Genomic DNA, 14556 nt, shown 5'->3' with positions numbered 1-14556 from the left:
GGACTCAATGATCTATTGGATCCCTTCCAACCTAGTGATTCTATGAGGCTGTACACAGGGAGGAAGAACAAAACAAGACTTCCTTGATCCAAGAGGAAAGGACTAGACACCTGTTTAGGCAAATTAGGTATTCATGTCTATGGGGCCAGAGGGGATTCACCCAACAGTAGTGAGAGCTGGCAGACATGCTTGCCAAACCTCTTTGCACCACCTACCACCAGACCTGGCTGACTGGTGAAGTTCCATTGGTCTAGAGCCTGGCAGATGTTGCACCCATTTACATGAAGAGCTGGAGAGAAAGGAAACTACAGACTTGTCAGTATGACCTCAGTGCGAGGGAAGGTCACGGAGCAGGTTATCTTGGGTACCATCTAACAGCACATACAGGACAACTGGGTGACCAGGCTCACTCAGCATGGGTTTATGAAAGGCAGGTCCTGCCAAACTAACCTGATCACTTTCTATGAGGAAGTGACCTGCTTGATGGATGAGGGAAAAATTGTGGATACAATGTACCTGACCTTTATGGAAGCCTTTGACACAGTATCTCACAATATTCTCCTTGAGAAACTGGCTACCACTGGCCTGGAGAGGCATACCCTCTGCTAGGTTAAAAACTTACTTGATGGCTCAGCCCAAAGAACAGCAGTAAATGGTCTAAAATCTAGTGGGAGGCTGGTAACAAGTGATGTTCCCCAGGGCTCAGTGCTGAGTCCAGGGCAGTTCAATATCTTTATCAACGATGCGGATGGTGAGGTTGAATGTACCCTTAGCAAGTTAGTAGATAACAAAGTAGGAAGAAGTGTCGATCTATTGGAGGGTTGGGAGGCTATACAGTGGGATCTGAACAAGCTGGATCGAGGTGCTGAGGCCAATGGGATGAGTGCAAGCATTCGGAACTGTAGAAATAGTGCCCAGAGCACATGCTCTGTGTCTTGAAAACAAAGAGGACATGCAGACCAGCAGAAGATCTAAAACACAGCACACAGACTAGATAAACTACAAAACAATACAGACAGAGGCTGGAACTGCCCTGCCTGGCAGAGGCTGGTGGTTGGCTGAAAAGTAACCCTTACCCATATTTACCTGCCCAAAGAAGACTATTCCCCCACATCCCTGGTCCGCCAACTTAGCTTTCAGAGCAGCAAGAGTCAGAAACTGCCCCACACAGGAAAAGCTCAAACCATATTGTTTAGCAGAATCAAACCCTATAACCCAAAATGAGTTATAAAGCAGGTATATTTATTTCCAGCACTGGGGTGCAAGGGCATTCTCCTAGCTTGCACACCATATAACTTTACAAGCAGTTACAGTGTCAAGATATGCATAGTTCTAAGAACCTACTACATATTCATAACCTTTCCCCACTTTGTATTATAATTAGTTCTCGAAAGTTAACTCTAGTCTTCAATCTGTGAAGTGCCTCCGGGCGGTCACGGGCCGGGGTCTTATGGATGAAGCAATAGGTCTTCCTCAGCAGAAATTTTTTCTCCTTGAACTTTGTGCAGATGCAGTCTTGTCTGGGTGTTTTCAAACTCGTGAGCCAAAAGCAGCCAATGCCCACTTATCACTAAAGTTCTGCTAGCTGACTCCATTATCAGCCTCCAAGGTATTCAAGGTGAACAGCACCAAGCTGTAACGAAAACTCCCAACCCCCATGTCTGCTTTCGCTCATCAATGGGGCCTAACTAGAGTGATTCTACAGTCACACAGTTCCTCTTCATCATCTCCATGAAAACCAGACAGGAAACACACAATGCCCAGAACCAGCATCACACTGCTTACGGCCAAGATCTTGTACTACACCCACACACACCCACCGCAAAAGTGCCAAGGCATTCTGCTCACCTGCTCCATGCTCACTCAAAATATCAGATACTGCATCTGTCATCACCTAGGGCACCTCAAATAACAAAGACAAAATTAATGTTGCAATTGTGCAAAATTAGGTCCATGCTCCTCCCTACTACCCAGATCACCTCAAATGCTCTTCCTCTTCCCAAGGCAGCCTGTATGGAACCTGCAAGACGAAAGATAAATGCTCAACTGAGTTGACATGTACTACTTTGCTCTTAGACACCCATTTGGACAACCTCCTCACATCTCAAACCATTTGTTGAAATGAAGCTTTGCACCACTGAGGCTGCATGAAGAGAGCACAAAAGAAGAACGGTGCTTAGATACAATCAAAATACACAGGCTGTACCCAGCAATTCCCATCTCCTACTCCATTACCTGGACTGTCCATCCCCCCAGCCTCCACCATCCTGTTAGGCCATGTTGAGGCACGTGCTCCAAGATGCAAACAGCAAAGAACTAAAAATAACAAAAAACTAACCTCTGACACTCGCACTCCACCTGTAATACACAAACAGCAAAGGATGGGCGTCCCTTCGTGGACTTTAAGGCAGCTGAACGATAACTGCCGCTTCACATAACTCACCATTTCTGCCCCCTTCCAGGTCAGCTCCGCGGCCACTATGCTGCTTTGCTCGTTGCTCAGTACCTTCCAAGTGAAAACACAAAACCAAAACCTGTTATCTAGTCATATAGCCACCGGACACATCCTCCCACCTGCACCACAGCTGATTTGCCTCCCTTTGGCAACCTACCCGCAACTCCATCAGCAGCCTTGGGCCCACAGGTCGTTCCTCTGCATCTGAAAGACACAATATCAAAGGAGTCATCCCGACGCTCAGTGACGCCTTAAAGATCACAGATCTCTCGCTTCCTTTTAGCGATACCGTCTCCACTGCACACTACAGCCAAGCAGAACAAATCCACAACCAGACCCAAACCTGGAGTCCCACTCCCTTGGAAATTCTTAAAACTGATTCGCTACCGCTCCACTGCCCTCTCCCGCACAGTTTTGGTCATCCCCTTCGTGGCTGCAGAGCCAAGCAGAAACTACTCTCCTCAACCGCCGCATCTAGGGCTACTTCTTCTGCAACGCACTCTACGCCCCTAGACTGCAAGGTTTAGGCATATCAGCGTATTAACCACAGAACCTCGCCCTTGTACCTCTGCTGACTCTTATCCCCTCCGTGCATCAGGCAGAGCAGCTCCAGCCAGACACAAAACACACAGAACGACGCCACACCCAAGACCGATGTCGTGAACCAGGGACAAAAGCAAACTCGCTGTAAGAAGAATGACTCCCGGACCAGACACGCCACCGGGCAAGACGACGTACAGGGCTATGAGGAAGCATCTATGGCAGCCCTGGAAAAGCGAAAGAACACGGCTCGTTACAAAGAGGTATGGCCGCTACTGGGAGGATGAACGTGCAAGAAGCTCCGTTGAAAGACCTAAAGGCGCAGAGGATGCACGGAACAGGGATCTAAGAAGAGGGATGGCTAACGATCGCGGAGGCTGACGCAAAAATCCTACTGTCCCTTTGCCACTCTGGATGGTTTTGGAGAGTGAAAAACACTTCATTCTACTTACCCTCTCTTTAAAAACAACATTGGTTGCAAAACGGTACTGCCATCCTCTTCTTACTGATTGAGCCTCCGGCTCCCCCCGGCCAATTCCTTCCAGTGCTGCAATATGCATCCTAATGGGCTCGCGCCCGAGGAAATTCTTGCTCGGTTTTGTCCCCGTTACACTACCTTCTGACTCTGCCTGTCTCCAACTTCCACAAATCATTTAAACGCTTACAAATGTCCCATCTCTAAGTTCTCAGGAACTTCCCACAAAACTAGCAACAACAACAATCCCATCTACAGATTACAGATGCTCAGGACAATAGGGTGATCCCAACCTAGCTGAGTAGCACAATAACACTACGATAGTCCAAACACCAAATCTGATCCATTGCCGCGGTCCGCCCAATTCTGCCCCCCACTCCCCCTCCCCCCCTTGCTCCTCCCATCCACGGAAACCTTCTGCTTTTACACTTACAAATTATTCTTTTTTCTCACACACAGCACCTAACTCACCTAACTCGCATACCAGGAAGGGGGAAAAGGGAGGGGCACTCTCAGTCCCTTCTCCCATTTTTCTCTTCTGTTTTTTCCCTTCCCTCCTTCTATGCCAGGTATTGTAGAATGTCATCCTTTGCAGCCTTCCATTCCAAAGGTCTGAGGTAAATATACCCATTTGCCGGCTCAACAGATGTTTGGAATTAAAAGGCTTCACAGGTGCATTCCTAGAATCAAGACAAACAGGGCTTCTAAACTATTTGCAAGTATTTCAACATTTTCAGCTCAGTCCACCTCTGAGGAAGAACGTCCCCCGGTAAGCTATCCCTCTCAATTCTGCTGGTACTCCGTTATACGTCAAACAAACAATTCACAGAGTATATTTATGACATAAAACACACAACGTATAACAGTGATCACTCGCTTTGTTCTTCTCCGGCTGCTTCCTTCGCAGGAGAGCGGAACCGCGGATCGGAACTCTGCACTCGCTTCGCGCTCAATTGCGCGTCTCACACAACCACACTCACATACAAACACTCCACAACATAGGAGAAGTTTAAAATGAGCTCTTAACGATCTTAAAATACACACGGTACCAATACTGAAGACTTGCAACAGGTGTAGAAGACGATAGCTACCTCATACGCAGCACTCCTGCTTCCTCAGCAAGGAGAATCCAATTCGTAATAACGTTATACTATAATATTATCTTGTCTATAATACCAAAATCCCTCACTCTGCGTCTCCGTCTAACGAGAAGCTTGGGATTATATTTTACCTGCTGCTCTGCTATCACAGCAGCGAGCACCCACACCAGACCACAACAGCTAATTTGCTATTTTACCCAGGGGCGGGCAGTGCCACCTCCTCACCCCACGCAAGTAGGGGATTCATATCCCTCCCTCACGGCCTTACGGGGTCTCGGCAAAGGGACCCTAACCCTTTGTCACCACATGAGGCGTCCCATCCACCACTTACAGACTCGTCCCCCACTACTCTGCAGGTACATCCAAATTATTCTACCGTATCATACGTAAATCACATACCTGGTCCGCCCGCTGATGGGCCGTCTCTCCCCCTGCAGCGATCGGGTAGAGATGGGAGATTCTCCGGAGAAACAGCTTACCGGGGTGCGCCTTAGAATGTCCCACTCCCCACCGATCCTGCAGCCGGGCAGAGAGGGTGTCCCATCTGGAGTGCCAAATTGTTTTGCGGAATCAAACCCTATAACCCAAAATGAGTTATAAAGCAGGTATGTTTATTCCCAGCGCTGGGGTGCAAGGGGGTTCTCCTCCTCCTAGCTTGCACACCGTATAGCTTAACAAGCAGCTACTTCTAGTGTAAAGACATGCAAAGGTATAAGCGCCTACTACGTATTCATACCCTTTCCCCGCTTCGTATTATAATTAGTTCTGGAAAGTTCGATCCAGTCTCGCGCCTGCATAGTGCCTCCTGAAGGTCGTGGGCCGGGGTCTTAGAGATGAAGTAGGAAGTCTTCCTCGGGATGACTATCTTTCTTTTTGAACTTTGCGCTGACTCGGTCTCCTCTGGCTGCTTTCAAACTCCTGAACCAAATGCAGACAGCTTTCTGCATTCCAATGCCCACTTATCAGTAAACTTCCGCTAGCTGGCTCCTTCGTCACCAACTTCCAAGGTCTTCAAGGCAAAGAACGCCAAGCTCTAACAAACACTCCCAACCCCCCCTTGTCCGCTTTTGCTCATCAATGGTGCCCAAGGCACGTCCGGCATGCCTTGAGTGCAAAGAGGACGTCAAGACATGTAGAAAACTTAAGACGTGGCACACAGACTACAGAAACTAGATGACAGACACGGGCTGGAACTGCCCTGCCAGTGCTAGTTTTGGGTTGAGAAGCAGGCCCCTCTGCCTTTACCGACCCAAACAGGACTCACCCTGCATGGCCCTCTCCACTATGTTACCTTCAAAACCCCTCCCTGCCATCCTCAACCTCCTCCCTTCTTCCCAGCCCCGGTCCCTGAACTTAGCTTTCAGAGGACCACGACTGAAACTGTCCTTAGCCAAAGCAGCTCGAACCACATCTGTTAACTGGATCAATCCTGCAGTCACCAGGTTCCTCTTCATCATCTGTGAGGAAACCAAAAGGGAAAAACAGTGCCAACCGTCAGCACCACAATGCTCAGTGCCAACATCTTGGACTCAACCCACAGCCCCACTGCAAAACCGCCAAGGCATTCTGCTCACCTGCTGTCTGCTCGCTCAAACTTCAGGCCCCACAGCTGCCGTTGCCTAGGGCACCTATGGTTCCGAGAAACAAAATTACTTTTGTGCTTGTGAGAAAAATTAACAGTCCCGCCCTCCTTCGTGCTATGATCCAGCCTCACCTCAGAGGCTCATCCTGTTCCAGAGGCTGCCCGACTGGCAGTGGCAAAAAACACAATCCCTCAGCTGAGTTGCTTGACACCGATTCAGAGAACCACCTCACCTTCTCAGATCGTTTGTCGGCACAAAGCTTGGCCCCCTCTGAGGCTGCATGCTGAACCTGCAGAAAGAGACATGCTTAGGCGCAACACAAAGACACAGGCAGGGCCCAGCAATTCCCACCCCCTGCTGCATTACCTTGACCACTCACCCACCAGCCTGCATCTTCTTGGACTTCCATGCTGAGGCTTGCACTCCACCTGGAATACACAAACAGCAAAGGACGGGTGTCCCTTCATGCACTTTAAGGCAGCTGAACAATAACTGCAGCTTCATGCAACTCACCATTGCTCTCCCCTTCCAAGTCAGCTTCACTGCCACTAGTCTGCTTTGCTCATTGCTCAGTACCTACCAAGTGAAAACACAAAGCCAAAACCTGTTAACTAGTCATATAGCCACTAGTCACATCTTCCCAACGACACCACCACCAACTCACCACCCTCTGGCGCTCTACCCGCAACTCCCTCAGTAGACTTTGGCACACACGTGGTCCCTCTGCATCTGAAAAACACAGTATCAGGAAAGTAATCCTGACACTCAGTGATATCTTAACTCTTCCAGACCTCTCGCTTCTGTTTAGCGGCACATCTACACTGCACACTACCAAGCACAACAAATCCACAACCAAACCCAAACCTTAGGTCCCATTCCCTTGGAAATTCTTAAAGCTGCTTTTCTACCGCTCCACCGGCTTCTCCCGCACAGTCCTGGTCATCGCCTCCATGGCTGCAGAGCCAAGGAGAAACTGCTCTCCTCATCCGCCGCATCTAGGGCTACTTCTTCTGCAACGTACTCTACGCCCCTAGACTGCAAGGTTTAGGCATATCAGCATGTTAGCCATAGAACCCTGTCGTGATGCCTCTGCTGACTCTTATCACCTCCATGCATCAGGCAGAGCAGCTCCAGCCAGACACAAAATACACACAGAACACCAGCACGTGCAAGACCCATGCCACAAACGTGGCACAAAAGAAAACTCACTCTGAGAAGAATGACTCCTGGACAAGACGGGCCCATAGGGCAAGATGACGTACAGGGCTACGAGGAAGTATCTGTGGCAGCCCTGGAAAAGCGAAAGAACGCGGCTCGTTACAAAGAGGTATGGCCGCTACTGGGAGGATGAACGTGCAAGAAGCCCCATTGAAAGACCTAAAGGCGCAGAGGATGCGCGGAACAGGGATCCAAGGAAAAGGATGGCTAACGACCACAGATGCCGCTGCAAAATCCTACTGTCCCTTTGCCACTCCGCACGGTCTCAGAGGGTGAAAAACACTTCATTCCACTTTCTGTCTCTTTAAAAAGAACATTGGTTGCAAAACGGTACTGCAATCCTCTTCTTACTGATTGAGCCTCCGGCTCCCCCCGGCCAATTCCTTCCAGTGCTGTAATATGCATCCTAATGGGCTCGCGCCCGAGGAAATTCTTGCTCAGTTTTGCCACCGTTATACTACCTTCCGACCCTGCCTTTCTCCAACTTCCACGAACCATTTAAACACTTACAAATGTCCTGTCTGTAAGTTCTTGGGGACTTCCCACAAGGCTAGCAACAACAACAATTCCCATCCACAGATTACAGACACTCAGGACAATAGAGTGATCCCAACCTAGCTGAGTAGCACAATAAAACTTTATGATAATCCGAACACCAAATCTGATCCATTCCTGCAGCCTGCAGAATTCTGCTCCACCACCCCTGTCCACACAAGCTTTTTGCTTTTACACTTTCAAATTATTCTTGTTTCTCACACAGAGCACTTAAATCGCATTCCGGAAGGGGAAGGGTTAACTCTCACACATAACACTGAACTCGCATACCAGGAAGGGGGGGAAAGGGAAGGGCACTCTCAGCCACTTCTCCTGTTTTTGTCTTTTTTTTTTTTCACCCTTCCCCTGTGCTAGGTATTTTAAAATCTCATCCTTTGCAGCCTTCCATTCCAAAGGTCCGAGTAAATATACCCACTTGCCGGCTCAACGGACATTTGGAATTAAAAGGCTTCATCAGTGCATTCCTAGGATCAAGACAAACAGGGCTTCTAAACAATTTGCAAGTATTTCAACATTTTCAGCTCAGTCCACCTCTGAGGAAGAACGTCCGCCGGTAAACTATCCCTCTCAGTTCCTCTGGTACTCTTATACATCAAACAATTCACAGAGAACACTTATGACATAAAACACATAACATATAGCAGTGATCACTTGCTTCATTCGTCTCTGGCTGCTTCCTTTGCAGGGGAGCAGAACTGCGGATCGCAACTCTACACTCGCTTCGCACTCAATTGCGTGTCTCATGCAACAACACACTCACAAACAAACACTCCACAACATAGGAGAAGTTTAAATGAGCTCTTAGCGATGTTAAAATACACACGGTACCTATACTGAAGGTTTGCAACAGGTGTAGAAGATGATAGCTATCTCATACACAGCACTCCTGCTTCCTCAGCAAGGAGAGCTCAATTCACAATATTATCTTACCCATAACACCATAATCCCTCACTTCGCGTCTCCATCTAATGAGAATCTTGGCATTATACCACAATCTCTCACTCTGTGTCTCCATCTAACAAGAATCTTGGGATTATATTTTACCTGGTGTTCATCTCCCACAGCAGGGAGCACCCATACCTGACCACAAGAGCAAATTCGATATTTTACCAGGGGCGGGCAGTGCCACCTACTCACCCTGCTCAAGTAGGGGACTCATATTCCCACTAGCGGACTTACAGGGTCTCGGCAAAGCTACCCTAACCCTTCGTCACCACATGAAACGTCCCATCCACCATTTACAGACTCGTCCCCCTGTACTACTCTGCAGTTAAATCCAAATTATCATACCAAATCATGCATAAATTGCATACCTGGTCCGCCCACTGATGGGCAGTCTCTCCCCCCGCAGCAATCGGGTAGAGATGGGAGATTCTCCGGAGAAATAGCTTACCGGGGCGCGCCTTAGAATGTCCCACTCCCCACCGATCCTGCAGCCGGGCAGAGAGGGTGTCCCATCTGGAGTGCCAAATTGTTTTGCGGATTCAAACCCTATAACCCAAAATGAGTTATAAAGCAGGTATGTTTATTCCCAGCGCTGGGGTGCAAGGGGGTTCTCCTCCTCCTAGCTTGCACACCGTATAGCTTAACAAGCAGCTACTTATAGTGCAAAGACAGGCATAGGTGTAAGCGCCTACTACATATTCATACCCTTTCCCCGCTTCGTATTATAATTAGTTCTGGAAAGTTCGATCCAGTCTGCGTAGTGCCTCCTGAAAGTCGTGGGCCAGGGTTTTAGAGATGAAGTAGGAAGTCTTCCTCAGGATGACTATCTTTCTTTTTGAACTTTGCACTGACTCGGTCTCCTCTGGCTGCTTTCAAACTCCTGAACCAAATGCAGACAGCTTTCTGCATTCCAATGCCCACTTATCAGTAAACTTCCGCTAGCTGGCTCCTTCGTCACCAACTTCCAAGGTCTTCAAGGAGAACAACGCCAAGCTCTAACAAACACTCTCAACCCCCTTGTCCGCTTTTGCTCATCAATGGTGCCCAAAGCACACCTGGCATGCCTTGGGTGCAAAGAGAGCATCAAGAGCTTCAGAAATTGAGACACAGCAGACGGACAAGAAAAATGACACAGCAACAGACAGAGGCTGGAACTGCCCTGCCCATGCTAGTGTTCAGCTGAGAAGTAGGCCCCTCTGCCTTTACCTGCCTAAAGAGTACTCTTCCTGCTTGGCCCTCTCCCCTGTGCTACTCTTGAAATACCTCCCTGCCATTCCCAACCTCCTCTCCTCTGCCACACCCTACGCCAGCCCTGGTCCCTGAACTTATCTTTGAGAAGGCCAGGAGTCATTCTCAGCAGAAAAAACTGCAACAGCATCAGCTATGTGGGATGATCCTACAGTCAACAGGTTCTTCTTTCCCATCTGCAAGAAAACCAAATAGAGAACTAAAACTGTGCCGACAGTCAGCATTGCACTGGTCAGTGTCAGTGTCTCACAGAACAACTTGCTCTGCCCAACTGCCATGTTGTTCACTCACTTGTTCCACACTGTTTCTAATGTCAGATGCTGCAGCTGTTATTACCTAGGGCAACTAAGATAAGAAGGGAAAGTTACTGTTGTTGTGAGAAGCCTTTCCTGTGCTCCTTCTCCCTACTACCCAGCTCATCTCAAATGCTCTTCCCGTTCCTAAGGTAGCCTGCATTGTACTTCAAACCCAAAAGTAAATACTTCAGAGTTGCCATATAGTTCTTTGCTCTGAGAGACATACTGAACTTCCTTCTCACCATCAGCCCCACAATAATGAGAATAAGCCTGAATAGCTTACCAGTGCCCCAGAATTCTATGCAGTCTGCTTCCCTCTCCTCCCCATCACTCCCTTCATAGGAACACCGTGGCAATACCCAGGACAAAAGAAAGGTGAGCCATGGGGATCCAGATGTTAGGAAGTTACCCAACTTCAGTCACTGGAGGGAACAAAAAAAACTTGCAAAAATATTCTATTTGGAAACTAGTAAAGACGATAGACACAGAAGGCATGAAAACACAGGACACTCACTATGCAGCGATTGAGACAGACCAAAGGATGAAGCAGAGAAGATGAAAAGCCCAATGCAACAGTGCTGAGAGGCACTCAAGGCCAATAATTTACAAAGACACCAAAGGGATTACAGAGGCAGTCAATCAATGGAAAAACTCAACATGTGGGGATTTGACTACTGAAAGACCTAAATTGAAAACTCAGTGACCATAAAAAACCCACAAGGGATAACAAGGAGGAGATAACTGCTGCAACTAATACTAGAGCAAACCTCACTGGTAAATTAAGGAAAAATCCAAAACTCTGCTAATGAGGGAGACTCATGTGCCCACAGACCAGATGAAGAAGAGTTGCTCAGGTACTAAATCTTACAAGCCAAAATAATATCCATTCTCTTTCCTGAGAAATGGAAGGGAAAGTAGGGACAGAATCCTGCACCACACATAAGTGCCAAGTCCATACCTTCAAGTAGTGAGGTCTCTAACATTCAGATGGATGCAAAGAAGTCAGTTAGGGAACACAGTAAGTAGAAGGCACAAGGGAGCAGGGATCTCAGAGCCCTGGAGATTACATTTTTCAGTGTAGCTGATGCTTTTCAAGATCAAACTCATCTGCTGTTCAAACCAGACAATTGCTGTACAAAGGTCCAGATGATCCACACCTTGTGTGTCAACTTCATCTTATATCCCACCATCTGCAGAGATACTAGAACAGGTCAAACCTGAATGGCACTCACATCTGACTGCAAAACCAACCTGAGAAAGGCCAATGAACCTACCTCCATTTCTCTAAGCATCCCCCAGTCCTAAACCCTTAGTTCTTCTCTAATCCTGAACAGCCAGAAAAGGAAGCCTCCTCCTTCCTAACAGGACCTGCCCTATATTTGAACTCCCTGACCCTTCTGTGTTGCTATTCCATGGGAGCTGTGCTTCTGAACCCTTCCCTGTGTTCTGCTGGCCCCTTCTATCTTCTGCCATCCCACAGACTCAAATTCCCACTGTAGGCTGCAAATTGAATTCCAGGTTATTGTAACCTAACTGCTACAAACTGCAACAGCTCTAGCACCAGTGCATCATATCACGTGAAATGAGGAACCGCAAAAAAAATCTCATAATCAGAAATTCTAAGCAAAGGCAAAGCATCTAGAAAAAAAATAAAAAAAACCCCAAGCCCAAACTATTAAAACATCTTGCCATCTCCAACACCCAATAAAAAAGTCGCAGGCTTAAAAACAAACACATCCCTGTACACGAAAAAATATACTCACAGCTGCATATGCTGCTTAGCGTAGACTCCTCTCAAAGCTCTTACCTCCAACATATGCCTCTACTTCTCTAAAAGACAAAAAAAAAACTAAACAAAAATTACTAAAATAGCTTAGCATGCTTAAAAGCAGCAAACACTTGAAAGAACAGCAGAGCACTGACCTCAAAGAAAATTAGAAGCTAAATGACCTCCAGAGGCAAGGCCTGTGGCTTATATACCCCTGGGCCTCCCCACCCACCACCTGGGAATAGGGCAGGGCAAACCCCTCAAAGGCATAAATAGGGTCTGGGGAGCAGCTGTATTTTATTAACTCTGCCTCACATTCACAGCAAGAAAAGTGTTGAATGCAAAAAAGGAATCTTAGCAGAAATAACAGTATATGTTCTTTCAATACAATATTGTGCCAGTGATGTGACTAGGTATTGAATGTTTTAGGGTTGGACTTCTTTGTTCCTTTTATTTACAGTGCTGTCATGCTATTTTTTTCCCCTTGGTTTTCCTGTACTCCTTTTATTTTTCTGTTCTGTCTTCTCTCCCTTTAATTTCAAAACTTCTGTCTCTGTCCTGCATCTGTAGTACCTTTTTCTTTTTCCATCTTTCCATCCCAATCTTCTTCCTTCTCTTTTCCCCCCAATTTAACTGCCCTCATCCCTGGACTTCTTTTTTTTTCTGTGCCTGCAAGTGCCTTGCCTTCCTCTCTCTTTCCATTTTGCTCTTTCTCTCCCTATCCCTTTGTATTGCTCACTGTTGCTGTTCTAGTTTTTCCTTTCATTCTGCACCTTGACAAGCCCCTTTCTTGCTCATCTTGCTATTCTGATCTTTTCTGCTAATCCCCGCCCTTTTTTTTTAATCCTCTCTGTCTGCATGGCTCCTAATGCCTCTCTTTTTTAAACCAGTCCTCTGTGCTTCTCAAACAAGTCAGCTCTACTTTAAGTACCCACATGGCTTTATAAGATTCCTACTCACTCTGAAATTTTCTTCTAAGTTTCTGCTTAGAGGAGTGTTGGTGAAAAGATCCATGTGTTGATATCATCAGGATGTCTAAAGTGGCAGAGCTTTAGGGCATTTTCTTCCCCTCTCTCCCTCCCTGCCCCAGCGCTCTGTGACTTAGAGGTGCGGGACCCTAGCTGACTTGCTTTTTGTACATGCCTGGGATTCACAGATCCCTGCAGTGGGAGCCTGACTAATGATGTTGCAGCAGTGATATAGTATAGTAAGGGTTGGAAGGGACCTTAAAGATTATGTAGTTCCAAGCCCCCTGCCATGGGCAGGGACATCCCACTAAACCAGGCTGCCCAAGGCCCCATCCAACCTGGCCTTGAACACTTCCAGGGACAGGGCATCCTCAACCTCCTTGGGCTACCTGTTCCAGTGTCTCACTGCTCTCATGGTGGAGAAATTCTTCCTAACAGCTAGCCTAAATCTGCCCCTCTCCAGTTTATAGCCATTCCTCCTTGTCCTATCCCCATAAGCCATTATGAATAGACCCTTTCCAGCTTTCCTGTAGGCCCCCTTCAGGTACTGGAAGGTTGCTATAAGATCTGCTCTGAGCCTTGTCTTCTCCAGGCTGAACAGGCCCAACTGTCTCAGCCTGTCCTCATACAGAAGGTGCTCCAGCCCCCTGATCATCTTTGTAGCCCTCCTCTGGACCCATTCCAACAGCTCCATATCATATGTTGAGGATTCCAGAACTGGACGCAGTATTCCAGATGAGGTCCCACAATAGGAACACTCCACCTACGACACACACCCCCCCCAAGTCTCTCGGCGCTGATTGGTCACTGCACTCTGAGTGATGTGCTGCTCAGCCAATGGGAGCGCTCTCTCCTCTGCCCCACCCCCCCATCCCCCCACCCCCACACCGCGCTCTGTGGGCGCTGTTTGGCCATCTGACACTGACTGATGTGCACCCTATCCAGTAAGTGCGCAGACCACGGGGCCCAGCCCCTGGGCGCTCTGCTGGCACTGATTGGTTGAATCTATCTGAGTGACTCGCGGCTCAGCCAATAGGAGCCCTCAGTTTAGGACCCGCCCCCGCCCCCCTTGGCGTTGATTGACCACTGCTCCCTGAGTGACGCTTGAATCAGCCAATGGGAAGGCTCGATTTAGGGCTCCACACACCCTCCCCCTGTACTTTACCAGCTCTAATTGACCAAAGTTACATGACTGACGTGTGGCTGAGCCAATGGGAGCATTCCATCTATAGCCCGGCCCACTCCCGCCCCCCCGCTGCTCTCTCAGCACTGATTGGTCGCTGCTCCCAGAGTGACGTGCAGCTCAGCCAATGGGAGCGCTCGCTCCTCGGCCCCCATGCTCCCCCTCACTGCTATGTTGGCGTTGATTGGTCACTGTTCTCTGAGTGACGCCTGCCTCTGCCAG

General features: G+C 48.1%; 1 long non-coding RNA gene across 1 annotated transcript; it reads right to left on the bottom strand.

Moving 5' to 3' along the window:
* Nucleotides 1-9794: 9794 nt before the first annotated feature.
* On the bottom strand, nucleotides 9795-11614 carry LOC128853674 (uncharacterized). The gene is made up of 3 exons (XR_008452349.1): nucleotides 11374-11614; nucleotides 10699-10837; nucleotides 9795-10295 (listed from the first exon to the last, which is right to left on the bottom strand). It is a non-coding gene; the product is annotated as an uncharacterized LOC128853674 (long non-coding RNA).
* Nucleotides 11615-14556: the final 2942 nt, after the last annotated feature.

Source organism: Cuculus canorus, chromosome 14 (assembly GCF_017976375.1).
Source record: "Cuculus canorus isolate bCucCan1 chromosome 14, bCucCan1.pri, whole genome shotgun sequence".
In the NCBI taxonomy this organism is placed as follows: domain Eukaryota; kingdom Metazoa; phylum Chordata; class Aves; order Cuculiformes; family Cuculidae; genus Cuculus; species Cuculus canorus.
Note: the sequence above shows the minus strand (reverse complement) of the source record. Positions and strands in the feature narration are given on the sequence as shown.